This window comes from Equus quagga, unplaced genomic scaffold (genome assembly GCF_021613505.1).
Source record: "Equus quagga isolate Etosha38 unplaced genomic scaffold, UCLA_HA_Equagga_1.0 203_RagTag, whole genome shotgun sequence".
NCBI lineage: Eukaryota > Metazoa > Chordata > Mammalia > Perissodactyla > Equidae > Equus > Equus quagga.
Window position 1 is genome coordinate 2,626,547 of NW_025798627.1, and position 15,940 is coordinate 2,642,486.

The window sequence follows — 15,940 nt, forward strand, 5'->3', positions numbered from 1 at the left end:
CCAATCAGAGGGGGCGCAGGGCCGTCTGGACGCCCCCCCCTCTCCCCCGCCGCCTTCGAGTTCCCGCCGCGCGCTCGGGCGCCTTGCGTGAGACTCGCCGCCGCCCGCCCCGCCTCCCGCGCCGGAGCTCTTCCCGGATTCGCCCACGGCTGCCGTGCTCTTGGGAGCTGCTTCCGCTCGCCAGGCCCGGCACGTGAGCCCCGCCCAGGGCGGGAGGGAGCCCGAGGGCCTGGTTGTCAACCAGGTAACTCTCCGGGGTGGGTGGTGAGCCGCTCCGCCGTCGCTCCCGGCTGCGCGGTCTGGCCGCGGAGCCCTGCTGTGACGACGGCCTGATACGGGCCCTGCCGCGCTGGCCCTGGGCGTGGTGCGAGGGCCACGCAGGGTCACGCCCCCGGGGACGGGCCTCGGTGCCCTAGGCCTTGGGCCTGCGTGGCCGGCCACCTTGTTAACTGGAGTTCGCGGATGGTTTGCGTTTCCATTATTCCCTACAAAGCCGACGCCTTTGCTTTGATTGACCCGTTTCAGAAAGCAGTCAGTCATCAAGTCCTGATGTTCTTTCCCTCCGTTTGTTAACCTTTGTACAGCATAGCTTCCTGTAAACTGTAAAATGAGGGTAGCCATGCTATCTACTGCATACAGTTTTGAGCAGTAAATGAGATCGTTGGTTAAATGTAGTCAATAAATATTTATTGGGCACTTCTGGTGTTTTAGATGCTGGGTAGGTGAACAAAAGTCCTTACCGTCATGGAGCTTATATTTTAGTGGGGAAATCGACTAGTATATAATACGGTGTCAGATAATCATGGGCTGTAGGAAAAAACGAAAGCAGGATAAGGTGGTGGAGAGGGGTAAGGTGGGGTGCTGTTTTATATAGGGTAGTCAGGTGGGCCTCTGAGGAAGTGATACTGAACAGAGGCCTAAATGAAGTGAGGAAGTGAACTATGTGAATATTTGGGGGCAAAGTAACTTCAGGTAGAGGGAACAGCAAGTGCAAAGGCCCCAGACAGGAACAGTCTTGCCCTGTTTTATGCAGAGCAGGGGCTTTGCATCACAGTGAGGGAGGAGGAGAGGGGTAGGAAACGAGGTCAGAGGTGGTGAGGGCTTTATCATAGTGCCTGGGAGGCAATGGGACCAACTTTGGATTGTATTCTAAGTGCAAGGGGAAGTCATTCAAGGTTGAGGGCAGAAGAGTGACTTGATCTGATTTATATTTACAGAAATTTTCCAGCTGCTGTGTGTATGTGTGATTATTATTTTCTACTCTTGCTTTGTTCGTTGCAGTCATCCCCTACTGGATGCTTTGTGGAATGAGTTGAAATCACCAGCTACAAGTTTTGTCAAACACTTTTCTGTATATATAGCACAGGATGTACATGTTGATTGAGGTTATTTGTAGCTGCATCCAAACAATTCTATATCAGATTGCCTTCAGATACACAATCCCTGCTCTTCTTGCCTTAAATCTTCAATATTTTCAGTAAGGTCTTCCTTTAGAACTCATTTTCATCATATTTTACCCCTGCTCAAAAAAAAACAGTGGTAGGGCCAGCCAGGTGGCATAGTGGTTAAGTTCGTGTGCTCAGCTTCAGTGGCCCAGGGTTTGTGGGTTTGGATCCTGGGTGTGAACCTACACACCGCTCATGAGGCCATGTTGTGGTAGCGTCCCACATACAAAATAGTGGAAGATTGGCAACAGATACTAGCTCAGGGCCAATCTTCCTCATCAAAAAAAACCAAACTACAGGGCTTACCAGGTGTCTACAAAATATAGGCATTACACTGCCACCTCCTACTAAATTCTATTTCAAACTATTGGTATTGTTAACTAAAAGGCTTGTTAAACATATTTTTCAGTACAATACATGACATACTTATGTACTTAATATAAGGCCTTCTTTTATTAAATTCACCAAACATTTTCTTATTCAACTCTTCAGACATATGAAAACACCTACTGAGTTGAGTCACCCAATTGAATAGTTTCCAAATAAAAACATTTTTAAGGGAAAATAAAGGAATCTTTGTAACATGACAGTGTATAGTACTCATTTGACTTCTCAAAAGAAAATGTCATAAGCTTAAGGGTGATAAACTCTGTTTCAGTTTCAGTAGATGACACTGCTTCTATAAACTGGGGGTTAAAACGTCTGTCTGTACAATATGAAAAGATGGGTAGTAAAATTAAAGCCCAGCAGAGCAGAGACCTGTGGGAAACAGTATCTTAAGAGTGCAAACCAACTATACTGTCAAAAATATATTTGACACAACACTGCAAATTAGGCATTCTTGCCAAAATAATTGTATCTGAATCTGGTCAAGCTTTTAGATATGCCGGTTTACACCGGGGATAGAAAAACATATTACATGACACCAAGGGTCTACCATCTGCCAAATACAGAAAGTGGGAAATTCTGCAGGACAAATGACCCATTTTCTTCAACAAATAAATGTCAAGTAAAGAAGGAGGAAGTGGAGAACTCTTGTAGGTTTACAAAATTCAAGAGGCTTTATTTGGATTTTGTTTTGAACAAACCAAATATAAAAAGACATATACAAGACTGGGAAATTGAACTGAAATCTCTACTTCAGTAGAGATTCATACGGAAGATTTTACGAGTAAAATATGTCTGATTTGCTTTAAAATAATCCACTGGGAGTGGAAGAATAGAGTGGATGAAACAAAATTGATCATTTGTTGATAATTATTGAACTGAATTATGGGTACATGGGAAGTTTATAATAGTATTATATCTAATTTTTATGGATGTTTGAAATCTTCCATAATAAAACTATGTATAAATATATTTAGTTCCTGCCTTTCATGTGATCTTTCCAAATGAAATCCTCCTGATTGACTTCCACTTAGAATCATACTGTTTGACTTTTTGCTCACGTCAGAACCCCAAATATAGACTGAACAAAACCAGAAAGGCTTCAGGTAAATAGAGATGGCTATGACTTTGTGTTAATACTTTTTTTAATCAACCCTATAGTCAAAACAAATATAGGCTGAATTTTAACCACAGAACAAGACCTTTACCTGAACATCACTTATATTTTTTTTCCTGAAATAAAGCAAGCTTTTAAAGTTAACACTCTCATTACTGGCAGCTTTTAGATCAGTAGAATAATCTTCCCAGCATGCTCAATGATTTCATACAGGGATTACCTTTGTAAAACGTTTGGTTGAAAGAACACCTTCCTTGACTGAATCAAGAACTAAGTTACAAGAGGCCAGTGCTATTACAGATGTTAGTTTCTGATAAAAATTGGACTACCAAAGGGGATTAACTAGACAATTTGCCGTTACTGAGTGGCCATGTCAGTCAGAGACCAGTCAGGAAAAGTACACCAATCATTTTAAACAGGAAATTAAATATAAGGATGTTCTTAAACAGGAATTGGAGAACTATCATGACAAAAATGGGATGCTGAGATAAGAAAGCAATAATAACCACAAGGAGTAGGTACCACCCCACGTACCCAAGACCACCAGTAGTTTTGATGATTTGCCAAGGATTCACAGGACTCAACATATAGTTGTGCTCATAGTTATGATTTATTACAGTGAAAGAATACAAAGAAAAATTGGTTAAGGGAAAAGGAGCATGTGGGATGTCTGGGGGAACCAAGTGCAACCTTCCAAGGGTCCTTTCCCAGTGAAGTCTTGGAATCATACAGGACATGCTTCATTGTTCTGACAAGTTCTGACAGTGTGTGTGAAATGTTGCCAACCAGAGAAGCTCATAGAGACTCAGTGCCCAGGGTGTTTGTGGGGGCTGATCACATAGGCACCCTCTACCTGGCACGTAGCCAAATTCCAGACTCCACAAGGAAAGCTGATGTTCAGCGTAACCTACATTGCTTGCACAGTTTAGGCACAGCGAGACAGTTCTGGGAATGGTGGCAACCCACCTGAAATCCAAGTTCCCAAATGTCAGCCCAAGGCCAACCTTGTAAGCAGGTCTTTCAAAGGATAGCTGGCAGGCCTGTCTCTTCCCCGCAACGCTGCTCTGGGCTGGGGGAACAAGGAAGAAGTTGTGGTTATTCGAACTTAGAAACTTGGTGGAGGGGTCCTGCAGTGCTGGACCCTGATCTCTGAGGTGAGGGCACTGCTTGGCTGGTGCTAGTGCCTAAGAAGTGTGGAGGAGCACACCCCCTACTGCCAAACCCCACAGAGCTTGGACTCACTCTCTGAGGAGGAAACACTGGTTGATATGGGTGCATCTGAGGCCTGTTTGAATCAGTCCTTCAGCACACATTTACTAAGACCTTAGGAAACAAGTTTAGGAATGTTAAGCTACTTGCACAAACTAGCAAGCAGTGCAGCCAGCCAGTAAACCCTTGTTTTCTGACTTAGAGTCAGAATGCTCTTTTATGCTGTATGACTTCTTTTTTGAGGAAGACGAGCCCTGAGCTAACATCTGCTGTCAATCTTCCTCTTTTTTCTGAGGAAGACTGGCCCTGAGCTAAGATCTGTGCCGATCTTCCTCTACTTTCTATGTGGGACGCCTACCACAGCATGGCTTGCCAAGCGGTGCCATGTCCACACCCGGGATCCAAACCGGCAAACCCCGGGCCGCCAAAGTGAAACATGCGAACTTAACAGCTGCACCACCCAGCCAGCCCTGCTGTATGACTTCTTGAAAGATGTAGCAGCAGCATTGTAATACTGAAATATTACAACTGTTTTTTGAAACAGCTCAATTAGGGGCCAGCCCCGTGGCTGAGTGGTTAAGTTCACATGCTCCGCTTTGGTGGCGCAGGGTTTTGCTGGTTTGGATCCTGGGCGTGGACATGGCACCACTCATCGGGCCATGCTGAGGCGGAATCCCACATGCCACAATTAGGAGGACCCACAACAAAAAATATACAACTATGTACTGGGGCGCTTGGGGGAGAAAAAGGAAAAATAAAATCTTTAAAAAACCCAACTCAATTAGAGTTAGTCCAAATAAGAAATCTGAGCAAGTGATTCAAACTAGAAATTTGATCATGAGAAAAAAAGATGATTGACTACCCTGGGAGGGCCAGAAAGGATGACAACATAGTTTAGAGGCTTTTCTCAGATTTCCAGACCCAGAAGTTTTTAGTTCAGGGCACTCAGAGTTTATCAAGAAAGCAGATTCTTCCTGGTTGTGTGACCAGCCTCTTATGTAGTTCTGGAATTCCTCTTTTGCTACTCCCTGCCACCCACTGTGGCATCTAGCCCCACAGAACCGCTTCTAGATCCTCTACAGACACTGTGGTGTTTGTTGACTACACTGTCCTCTCACCCTAGGAATTAGACATAGGTAGCATGGTTTGATATTTCTGTACAGTCCTCCTAGAATACCACAAACATCTCTCTAACTACTCCGAACACTTTGTATTATAATTGCTTCTATGTGTCTTTCTCCTTGACCTGGACTATAAAGCAGCTGAAATATTGGAGTTCTGTGGGTTTTTTTTTTTTTTAAGTGTATCACTGCAAATTTTATTCAGAAACCCGTCTTTGTTCTTTTGCTTTGCGTTTTTTTCTGGGAAAGAATCACCCCAAGCTAACATCTGTTGCCAATCCTCCTCTTCCTGTCCTTTTATTTTTTCTCTTTTTTCTTTTCCCTTTCTTTCCCTTTTTTCCTCCCCAAAGCCCCAGGACATAGTCCTATATTCTGGTTGTAAGTCCTTCTAGTTCTTCTATGTGAGCTGCTGCCACAGCATGGCTACTGACAGAACCTGGGCCGCCGAAGCGGAGCACACCGGACCCCAACCGCTAGGCCATGAGGGCTGGCTCACTATCTTTTTTTTAAGATTTTGTTTTTCCTTTTTCTCCCCAAAGCCTGATAGGAGTTCCTTTGTAGGTTATTTTCTTCTGTCTTCCTGCCCTGAGTATTCTTTCTTTGTCATTCATTTTTGCCATTTTTACTACTATATGCCTTGCAGTAGGTCTTTTTACATTAACAAATCTAGGAGATCTGAAAGCTTCCTCCACACACATTTCTCCCTCAATCCCTAGATTTGGGAAGTTCTCTTCCATAATTTCATTAAGCACACTTTCTCCTCCATTTTCCTTTTCCACACCCTGCGGTATTCTGATAATTCTTAAATTGGTTTTCCTCATTGAATCTGCTATTTCTTGGAGATTATTATCATTCTTTTTAATTCTTAGTTCTCTTTCTTCCTCTTTCTGGAGCCATTCAGCCTGTCTCTCTTCGATTATGCTAATTTTCTCCTTTATGGTGTCTACATGGCCATTCACGGAATCCGTATTCTGTTTTATCTGATCCATTGTATTTTTCATCTCTGATATTTCTGATTGATTCTTCTTTATAGTTTCTATCTCTTTTGTGAAGTAATTCCAGAACTTGTTGACTTGTTTCTCTATATTTCCCTTTACCTCATTGAGTTTTTTGATGATAGCTACTCTGATTTCATTTTCACTTAGTTTACCTATTTCCAAGTCCTCAGGACCTACTTCTGTGTTTTTATTGCTTTCCTTCTGGTCTGGAGCTTTTATAAATTGCTGGATGGTAGAGGAGCTGTTTTTGCGCATGCTGCTATTATTTGGTTGCAGTTACAGTCTGTCGCCCCTAGATGGAGGTTGAGAGCCTTGTGTTCTGAGCCCTCCACCTTGAGCTGTGATGGCGGGCATGCACTGTGGGTTGGGGGAGGAGGGTCACTTTCTCTCGCGGGCTGACCTGGCTTCCAGTCAGCTCTCCCTCTCTGGTCTCCCAGGGCCCCGGCTTGATGGGGTCCCTGCACACAGAAGCTTTCCCCAATTAGCAGGTTTCCACTGCACAGGTGGTGGGAGTCCTGGATGATCCCTGGACGTGTGGCCCCTCCCCAGCTCCTTCCCTCACCCGCGGCAGCGATCCCAGTCTCTAGGGGAGGGAGTGAAGTTCTCTCTTACCCCGTTCCAGCTCCTCCAAGGGCGGCTTCAGCCTCTCTGACCTCTGTCATTTTGCTGCTGTGGGTCTCTGACAATCTCTGTATTAGAGTTACTGGTTGAAATTCAGTTGTTCCAAGTTGTACTTGTAGTTTGGAGGGGAGAGAGTCATCCCAGGTCAGCTTACCCTGCCATTTTGCTGATGTCACCAATCAAACCCTCTGTTTTGTTTTTTAATATAGCTGTCTTAGTAGGGATGAAATGGTGTTTCATTTTAGTCTTGATTTGCATTTCTCTGTTGGGTAGGGATGTTAAACATCTTTTCATGTGCTTATTGGCCATTTCTTTATCTTCTTTGGAGAAATGTCTATTCAAGTCTTTTACCCATTTTTTAATTGTGTTGGGTTTTGTTGTTAAGTTGTAGGAGTTCTTATATATTTTGGATATTTAATCCCTTATCAGATATATGATTTGCAAATATTTTCTCCTGTTCTATGTGTGAGATAATAGAAATATATATTGGTCTCCGTCCCTGGTTCCTGGGTACAGAGCTCCTAAAAACACTTGTAAATTCCTAAGTGATAAGAGCACTAGGAGTATCTCTTGTTCTAATATTTGGTCTTTGACCCTGTGCCTGACACAGGATTTCTAAATCCCCTATAAATTCCTAAGCAATAAGAGCACTACAAGCATCTTTCATTCTATTGAGGCGACTGAGTGGGCTTCTGGATGGCTCCTCAATGGAGACTGGTCACCAGAAAGACCAAGCCATGATTAGAAGCTTGGGATTTTCAGCCTTGCCCTCCACTTCTCCAGAGAGGGGAGAGGGGCTGGAAATGGAGTTAATCATTGATCATGCCTGTGTGAGGAAGCCTCCATAAAACCCCAATAGTGTGTGGTGCAGAGAGATTCTAGATTGGTGAACACATCCACATTTATTTCTTTTTCTGACCATGGAACAGTAGGGATCTGTCTGCCTTCTCCCAGAATTCAGATACAGATGAGAAAAGAGGCTTTGATATGCAGTGCATGGTAGCAGGCCACTTGTAAAGAATTAGCAGCTCTTGGGCTCCACTTCAAGCTTCCTGAATCACTCTGGAGTTTGGGTTCACAGCCTGCACTTTTAAGAAGCTCCTCAGGGGATCTGGGTGCTCTTAGAGTTTGAGAATCTGCATTAGTGGGAGAGAAAGGAGGTTTCAGAACTGGCAGCACAGGCGTGTGCCCTCCCTATGACCCCCCCCTACTCCCCCCACCTTGCCCCCTGCCAAATTCCACAGACAGAGATTCCTGGAAAGGCATAACCATTTATAAATTGCAATGAAGGAGAAAAAGAGACTTTAAAAGTTATTTTCAATTAGTCACCATTCCAAGAAAGCAAATGTTTTTTGAGAATTTTGGGAAGGGGCATTTGCCAACCCATGTGCTACCTATGTACTATCCATGTACTTGAAGGTCAAGAGAGCAGGACCAGTGTGTCCCTCACTCCTCACTACTGCTTCAAGACCACTGTTTACCCACCTTTTTGTGAAAGACCAAATTTCTTTGAGGTTTATATCCTTAGGGGATAGTGTCATCTCTTTCTGGCTGCATCACTGTCATCCCATGGAGACACTTGTGTACACTTGTAGTCGATGCTATATGGTGGGCTGCCCAGAGACCCTTCTTTCTCCCCTCATAACCAGAGCTGTTGGGAGTTCTGTCAAGGACAGCTCTCGGATGCATCCCTTTCTGGGGATTGCTTGTAGTTAAAAGAAAGCTGCCTCTCCCAAGGTCATGCCCTCTTCCTGGGGAAGCGCACACCCCAAATCTTATTGATATGGGAGTATAAGAGCCCAACTTTCTTGCCTCAGTTTAGGACAACTGTGAAGGGCCATCTCATCTCCAGAGTTCCCCACAGAATTGGTTGAGGTCTTTGTTGCAACTGTGGCAGGTCAACTTCTTCCTCTTCCTAGTTATTTTTTCTTCTTTTTCTTCTTTTTATTTTTTTAAAGATTGGCACCTCAGCTAACAACTGTTGCCAACCTTCTCTCTTTTTTTTTTTTTCCTGCTTTTCCCCCCGCAAATCTCCCCAGTACATAGTTGCATATTTTAGTTGTGGGTCATTCTAGTTGTGGCATGTGGGACACCGCCTCAGCATAGCCTGATAAGTGGTACCATGTACGTGCCCACGATCCGAACCAGTGAAACCCTGGGCTGCCGAAGCAGAGTGCTTGAACTTAACCACTGGGCCACGAGGCTGGCCCTGTCTTCCCAGTTCTGATTCCTTCAGTGCCTTAAAGGTGTTGATCCTGAGAGGATTCCCTGACAAACTTATTGCATGCAGATCTCCACCTCAGAGTCTGCTTCATAGGGAACCCAACCTGTGATTCAAGAAAGAATACACTAAAATGGGGTTTTGAGCTCTGGATCACGTGCAGTCTGGCTGGCAGTGAGGACCCTCTCACTGGTGATGGGCGAAGCACTAATAGCTCCTGTTGTGATCTTGGGAGAAAGACACTGAGAGCTTGGAGTGATTAATCACTAATTAAAAGTTGTGTAAAAGCTGGAGGGCATCCTTAGTAGCATATAAAGAGAGTTTCATTGTCTGCAATAAAAAAGCTGATGGTCAGGTCCAGGACTTAACATTAAGAGTAACAGAGTTCCAGGGGGTGGCCCAGTGGCGTATTGGTTAAGTTCGGCCTTCTGCTTTGGCAGCCTGAGGTTCACTGGTTTGGATCCCGGGCACAGACCTACACACTGCTTATCAAGCTGTGTTGTGGCAGGTGTCCCAGATATAAAACAGAGGAAGATTGCCACAGGTGTTAGCTCAGGGCCAGTCTTCCTCAGCAAAAAGAGAAGGATTGGCTGTGGATGTTAGCTGAGGGCTAATCTTCCTCACATACACACAAAAAGTAACAGAGCTCCAGGGACCAGCCCAGTGGCATAGTGGTTAAGTTCACGCCCTCTGCTTCAGCAGCTCAGGGTTTGTGGATTCAGATCCTGGGTGTGGACCTAGCACTGCTTGTCAAGCCACGCTGTGGGGGTGTCCCACATACAACATAGAGGAAGATTGGCACACAAGTTAGCTCAGCGACAATCTTCCTCAAGTAAAAAGAGGAAGAGTGGCAACAGATATTAGCTCAGGGCCAGTCTTCCTCAGCAAAAACAAAGAGAGAGAGAGAGTAATAGAGCTCCAAAAGTGAACAAAATTTCCAGCCTCAGCATGTCTCTTACACAAAGTGAGGGCCCTGACTGGGAAGGATTACAGTCCTAAGAAACAGGACAAGGACATCTGGGTCAGTGCACTCAAGAAACTTGAAATCCTAGATTCCCCTGAGTCCTCTGGGCCTACAGAAGTGGCCTAATCCTCCCTGTTACGAAGCTAGTGCTTCCTTTTCTGTTGAAGAAGATACAGAGACCTCTGACTTATAAGACAACAGGTGTTCCTCTCAGGAACTTTCCTTACTTTCCCTCTTGGACATCAGATCAATAACTGGGATTAAGTCATATATCAGTTGGCCCAGGAAATGCTGGGCCTACTAAGGGAGGAAAGGGACATCTCAAAGGAGCTGAAGGACCTAGCCAATATGTACCATCAAGAGCTGGAAGATGACATAAGGAACTAAATTCTGAGGGTCCTAGATCAGGGGGCAGGGGTGGGTAGTAGAACATAATGTTGGATAGGGAGGGTTTATCAGTATGGGAGCACTATCCACGATATGGAATACCCTGATGAGGATCCAGGGAGGCAAGGCTAACACGCTACTAGGATAGCTCTTAGACACTCAGAGAAAGCAACAGCCCACATTAAGTGGTATAGAAACGGCAGAACTGTGGAAGATAGTGGAAGCAGTGATGAAAAGGCTCAGAGAAGTGAGTATGGTAGAGTAGATATTCTATGCTAAGGCTAGAAAACTTACCAGATGACTGTGTTCAACGGGAAGGCTCAGAGGACACTGTTCCCTTAAACAACAAGGAAAGTGAGAGGGGCACCAGCATCCCTGAACAGGACCGAGACTAGGGTTGAAGTGAGTGAGGTACTTGCCTGAGGTGCAAAATTTAACGGGGTGCCAAAAAGCTCAGTAACTAAGATAAATAACATTTTAATATTGAAAAAAATTTAAATCAAAATTAATGCAGAAAAATTCACGATGAACACGACATCAAAATTTGAAATAACAACAGGATCAATATTACTGATTTTTCCTTTTGCCTCAGACTCCAAAAAGGCTCAGCTCAGCACTGTCACTCATGGTGGCTGTCCTTTACAGGCCTCAGGTGATAGCAGCAGATAGTTACAGAGCTGAGCTCCATGATAGCAATGGGGATGATGAGAGTCCAAAGTGGAAGCCAAGTGGGGATGCTTAACCGTCAGAAGCAAAGTGGTCACAATTACAACCAGCACAAGGTCGGGATGTGTGCCCAGAGGGTCCTGACCTACAGAAAGATACGGAGATGGTTAATGCAACAGCGTGTGCTTAGAAGCAGGATTGATGGGCAGCCTATGAGGGTGTTGTTCAATCTATACAACCAAGAGAAATCAAGGATGGGATGGATGTTCAGGAGGTTGAAGGCAGCTATTCCAGTAAAAAAAAGATAGTGATCCTTTAACTAACTTTCAGACCTAGAACTATTTGATTTCAGACCATTTGATTGAAAGAGAAGCTAGGTCCCCTGGAAGAAGGATGATGTAACACCATGGTAAGTATGTGTTAATGAATGCCCTAGTACTTCCCCAAAGGCACTTGCTCTGGCAACTATATACTGGGAAAAGTGGAATAACCTAATGTTTTGAGGGCTGTGGACACAGTGTCCAACTTGACATCGATACCCAAAGTGTCATAGTGGCCCTTGTTGGGGTGTATATGGTCATAAATGGAGTCCTTACTCAGGTCTGGCTCCAAGTACCAAGTGTCATTTCCCGAGTTCCCAAATGTATAATTGGAATTAACATACTTAGGAGTTGGCCAAACTCCCATATTGGTTCCTTGGCCTGTGGAATAAGAACATAGTTGGGAAGGCTACTGAATAGTTCCCTCCACACCCTGCCAAGATAGTAAATTAAAAAATCATTATCATATGCTAGGAAATACAGCAGAGATTAGTGTCTTAAAGATCTAAAGAATGCAAGGATGGCTGTCCCTATCATATCTACACTGAGGTCTGGCCCTTACAAAGGCTACACAGATTCTGGAGGATGACAGTGAACTATCACAAATTCAACCAAGTAGTAGCCCCAGTTGCAGTTGCTGTGCGAGATGTGGTATCTAGAGCAGATTAACATGACCTCAAGTACATGGTAAGCAGATATTGATTTGATGAAAGAGCTGTTTTCCATCCCTAACGATAAGGATTTAAAAGTGTGCATTCTTTTGGGCTGGACAACAGTATACATTTTAAGTTTTACCCCTGGATTATGTTATTAACTCTCCCGTAAGATAGGCTAAAATAATAACTCTTTCATGATATAGTCTTAAGGGACTTGAACATACAGCTGACCATCTTATTAGTCTATCATATTGATGGCATTGTATTAATCACATTAATCAGACTAGATGACCAGGAAATGGTAAGTACATTGGAGGTTGGAAAGACGCAGATGCTCCGGAGGGTGGAGGGGACACCCAGTGAAAATTAAGGGAGCGCTCCATTAGTGATACTTTTAGGGCAGGATTTCTCAGTGGTGGCACTATTGACATTCTGGGCCAGAAAATTCTTTGTTGTGGGGAGCTTTCCTGTACAACATAGGATGTTGAACAGTATCCCTGGCCTCTAGATGCCAGTAATCTCTCCCTTTAAGTTGCTTTAGGTGTTAACAGTCCAGTTCAGGGAGAAAGACACATAGGAACAGTTAGAATACAAAGTGGTTAGAGTAGTTAGATGTTAGTGGGACTTTAGGAGCACAGCATAGCAATATCAAAGCATGCTATCTATATCTCACTCCTATGGTAAGATTTCCAGGGTAGGGAGACATCTAGTCAGTCTTATAGGATGAGAAGGAGTTAGCCAGGTGAAAGAGAGTAGAGGAGAGGAGGAGGGGAATAGGAAGGAGGACCCTCAAGGAAAAGAGGATATAGTTGTGATAACTAAAAATGTCTCTAGACATTGCCAGGTATCCCTGGGGGACAAAGTCACTTCCACGTGAGACCTGATGTAGGGGCATAGTGGACTGGGGCAGGCCTGGACATCCCTCCAAAGTAAAGGACAAACTATTGCACCTTATACTTCCCACCACTAAGAAGAAAGTACTAATAGGTCTCTTTGGGTTCTGGCTGGCATAAAGAACTGCTGGCTTTGTACTGTAGCTATTGTTGTTACTATTACTGCCAACTTCTCTAGGTTGATTCTGGTACCTGCCTACAATAGAGCATCTGTCACTGACCCCAGAACCCTAGTCTGCCCAACATCCCTTACCCTCTTTCACAAATCCTATTTCTCTGGTCATGACCATCCCACCTTCTTCCACCTCCTACCAATTTCCCAGTTCAGCTAGTGACCACAGCCAGCTTAAGCTGAATCATTAGTGACAATATTTCCTGCTCTTGTGTTGTACATCTATCATTGAGAATCCAGTAGCAAAAATTCTGTGGCAGGTCTCTTTGAGAGGCAGTAGAAAGCAGGGAAGTTTGGAAGATTCCTTCATTCAACATTCATTCATTCATTCAACAGTGTAGTACTGCCAGGTACCACAGGTATCTGGCCTCATCTCATGCCACTCTTGCCCCTTTACTCCACTCTAGACACACCAACCTTCTTGCTGTTCTTGGAACACCCCCAGCTCATTTCCACCTTGGCACATTTACATTGGCTATGTCTGGAATATTCTTCCCCCAAATCCTCATTCCCTTACATCATTTAGTTATCTGCTCAAATGTCATCCCCTCAGATAGCCCACCTTTTCTGTCCATCCTGTCCTGCCATCCTGCCCACTCTCCCCTTATTCTGCTTTATTTTTCTTCATAGCACTTGACAGTACCTGAAATTATGCAAACACACACACACACATAGATTTTTAATCTCTCTCCTTCAAAGACTCTAAGCCCCATGAGAACAGTGTCTTGTTCAACATTGTATTCTCAGCATCTAAGATAATGTCTAGATGGCAACTAGACTTTAGTGGTAAACAAGATGCAGTCTATACAGAAGTCGAAATATAATGTACCTTTGAAATGTATATAATATTATAAGCCAGTAAAAAACAACAGAAATAAATAATGTACGGCATATGATAGATCCTCAATAAATAACATTTAAAAAAATTTTTTAGTCAGAATTCTGTTTTTTTTTGAGGAAGATTAGCCCTGAGCTAACATCTGCTGCCAATCTTCCTCTTTTTGCTGAGGAAGACTGGCCCTGAGCTCACATCTGTGCCCATCTTCCTCCATTTTATATGTGGGACGCCTACCACAGCATGGCTTGCCAAGTGGTGCCATGTCTGCACCCGGGATCTGAACCGGTGAACCCTGGGCCACGGAAGTGGAACGTGCACACTTAACTGCTGCACTACTGGGCCAGCCCCAATAAATATTTTTTGAATGAATGGTGAATTTTCCCTTTGGTATTTGTATCAATCAGGGTTCAACTGTAGAAACAGACCAGTAGGAGATACATATTAAGAGATTTATTGCAAGGAATTTGTTTATGCAATTGTAGGCACTGTAGGGCAGGCCATCAGGCTGGAACTGTTGGGCACAGGCTGAAGCTGTGTCCACAGGTGGAATTTCTTCTTCATCAGGGAAGCCTCAGTTCTGCTCTTAAGGCCTTTCAACTGATTGAATCAGACCTACCCAGATTATCTAGGACCATCTCCTTTACTTAAAGTCAATTATTATGGACTTAAAACACATCTACAAAAGCGTTCGTAGCCCACACCTAGATTAGTATTTGTGTGAATAACTGGAGACTGTAGCTTAGCCCAGCTGACATAGTAGACCATCACAGCATTCCAGGCATCTGATGCTTCTGTGCCACAACTCCCTTGGCTGTCTGAAACACCGACTCAGACTTGACTTATATGTGCTGTAAATCTAGATATTTCACCATTGTGAATCAAGGAGAGCTCTTGGCTGACTTTTAACTAGAAAAAGAAGCTAGTTAATGAATTCACACTAAGATGTTGGTATACTGCTCTTCTGTTCTAGTTAGGCCTGGTTTAGCTGAAAGGAAGAGAAATCCACCCAAGCTAGCTCAAGAAAAGCAGTATTATTTAAAGAATGGGCCTTCACATGCTTGGAGCTGGAGGTGGTTCTGGATTCCAGGTGGCTGTGGGGACTCATTCTTCACTCTTGTCTTCTGTCATTAAAGTGACATTTTCCTCTGATTCTCTCTGTTTCAATAGCAACTGGCAAGTTCCTTTCATACTTCCAGTCCAAATTTCCAAGAGAAGGAATCTTGGGTCAGCCAATAACTTTTGTCATCTGTGGGCAGTGTGTCCTGTATTCTAGGCCAGGTTCTAGGTAGCCAGCCAGGTGCCTGTCTCTTCCAGGAGAAAACCCAGTGCTATTTCCCTGAGCAGAGTTTGGTCAGGTATATTGAAGCTAGAAGGGAAAGTCAGACATGACAGGCACATTGACTGACATATTCAGAACGTCATCTCAAGTTATCTTTTATTTAACTGAGTAATGCCTTACATTTTCAGAATTAAAACTCTAGTTTTAGACTTGTAGGCATAACTGGTAGGCAGACGTAAATAGATTTTTGGCCTGGGGTAGATAGAGTCTGATATCCCTTTGATATAAGACACTTCTGGAAAACTCAACACTACAGATCAAGACTAAGGGCCATTTATCCCCTGACAGTCCTTCTTTTACCTCAGAAAAGAGGGCTTGATAAACTGTCACTGGTTTTCCTATAGCACGGAACTTCAAGGCCTTTATAGTGTCATCCCCAAAGGTAATTTGTGCAAGTTACAGCTAGCATTTAACATTCTGCAAAATTATTATATCTTGGTTTTTGTCTAGAAAAATTATGTATGCTTGCTACTTTGTAATATTTTTTTGAGACTTGGAAAAGCCAGCCTCTAAGTGCCCCTGATAAGAAAAGGAATGGATTTTTCTTTTAATTGGATGTCATCATTGTCCATTATCTAGGTTATAA

At 43.8% G+C, this 15,940-nt stretch overlaps 1 protein-coding gene across 1 annotated transcript in view; it reads left to right on the forward strand.

Moving 5' to 3' along the window:
• Positions 1–114: 114 nt before the first annotated feature.
• LOC124233467 (splicing factor 3B subunit 1) overlaps positions 115–15,940 on the forward strand; it is a 54,242-nt gene continuing 38,416 nt past the window's right edge. The window contains exon 1 of the mRNA XM_046650571.1: positions 115–244. The gene's annotated coding sequence lies outside the window, so the exon portion shown is untranslated. The remainder of the gene's footprint in view (positions 245–15,940) is intronic.